This window comes from Microtus ochrogaster, unplaced genomic scaffold, assembly GCF_000317375.1.
Source record: "Microtus ochrogaster isolate Prairie Vole_2 unplaced genomic scaffold, MicOch1.0 UNK29, whole genome shotgun sequence".
Lineage (NCBI taxonomy): Eukaryota > Metazoa > Chordata > Mammalia > Rodentia > Cricetidae > Microtus > Microtus ochrogaster.
The window spans coordinates 443,630-445,613 of NW_004949127.1; positions in this window are offsets into that span (position 1 = coordinate 443,630).

Here is a 1,984-nt window from a genome sequence, read left to right on the forward strand (position 1 = left end):
AGCTCTTGTAGACCAGGCTGGTCTCGAACTCACAGAGATCCGCCTGCCTCTGCCTCCCGAGTGCTGGGATTAAAGGCATGTGCCACCATCGCCCGGCTTCTATCAGTATTTCTATGTCGTTTAAAAATTCAAAGTCTCGGGCAGTGTGGTGCACACCTTCAATCCCAGCACTCGGGAGGCAGAGGCAGGTGGATCTTTTTGAGTTCAAGGCCAGACTGGTCCACAAGAGCTGGTGTCAGGACAGGCTCTAAAAGCTACACTGAGAAACCCTGTCTTGAAAAACAAAAACAAAACAAAACAAAATTCAAAGTCTCTTCTGAGATTCAGGACAATCTCTTAAATAAAATCCTCTGTAAAATCAGAACCTTAAAAAGCAGATCACATACTTCCAACATACAATGGCACAGGACATACATCACCATTCTAAAAGGAAGGAAAGGGAGCACACTGAGGAAATGCTGGACCAAAGCAGGACCAAAAACCAGTAGGCAGACTCTAGCCTTGCATCTCCATGTCTGATTCCTGCAGGCCTCCAACCCTTTCAGCTCTGTTGACTGCAGCACACGTGTCTCCTGGGCTGCTTCCACTCCCTTGGCAGCTCTCCTCTGCAGGTATCCCACGACATTGGGGTCTCCAAGGCAATCCAGGCTTCACCTTCACAGCTTCATGCAGTCTGAGTAAGAATGGTCCTCATAGGCTCATGTATTTGAAAGTTTAGTCACCAGGGAGTGGAACTCTTTGAAATGGCCTCCAGGACTCCATGCAGGGACGCCCCAGATACACACCTGGCCACAGAGGGAGACTCTAAATCCAGAAACACGTGGCCGAAGCTGCCAAGTTCTGCAGCTTGAACTTGTCCCTTCCTTCAGTCCCGTTTGCTTCAGTTTCCTTCACTGCCTAAAAGGTCCTTTAAGGCCTTTGCATAGGTTGGAAACTGACTTGGGTGGGGGTCACTGCTCCCTACATCCCTTTAGCGCCAGGTTTACTTTAAACTTTATCTCCTTGAGCACTGGACTTAGCTCCATTACACTTCCTTTTCTCCTCAAACTGTGCATTTTGTATTTCTCTTGATCCTTTTCCCTATCATTATAGACATTCATTTTTTTTTTTTTTTTTTTTTTTTTTTGTTTTTCGAGACAGGGTTTCTCTGTGGTTTTAGAGCCTGTCCTGGCACTAGCTCTTGTAGACCAGGCTGGTCTCGAACTCACAGAGATCCGCCTGCCTCTGCCTCCCGAGTGCTGGGATTAAAGGCGTGCGCCACCACCGCCCGGCCCATTATAGACATTCTTATGAGTGGTTACTAATAACCACGCGGCACAGTCCATGTTAGGCTGTCTTGAAATCTTCTCTGATGACGTCATTGACACAAAAACTCTTTAATTTAGCCTCATGCGTATTTTTAGGACAAGAGCAAAAAGCAGCCGTATTCTTCCCCCAAATATCATCTAGCACGGTCTCTAGGACTTACTAATGTTCCTCCCCTGCACATCTTCTTGAGCTGAGCGCCCACACTTCAGCTTGCCCTCTGCATGTCTTCCAGCACTAGGACCAAGGTAACGCTTATAAAAGAAAGCGTTTCATTGGGATAGCTTAGTTATAGAGGTTTAGTTCATTATCACCATGCCAAGAGTATGCAGCATGCGTATAGACATGGTGCTGGAGAAGAAGCTGAGAGTTCAGTATCCTGATGCACAGGGGGGCAGCAGCAGCAGAGAGACAGGAAGGGAGGGAGGGAGGGGGAGAGAGAGGGAGAAAGATGGTACTAATATGATCTTTTGAAACTGCAAAGCCCACTCCCACTGACACACTTCCTTTAATAAAGCTTCTCAAAGAGTTCCACTTCCTGGTGACTAAGCATCAAATGCATGCACATACGGGGACCATTCTTCCTCAAATCACTATTTCTTCATGTGATATATGATCACAACCCCGTGTCTTTACTTGTCCCCTTCCCAGATGAGATGTGTCCTCTGGGGTTTGTATA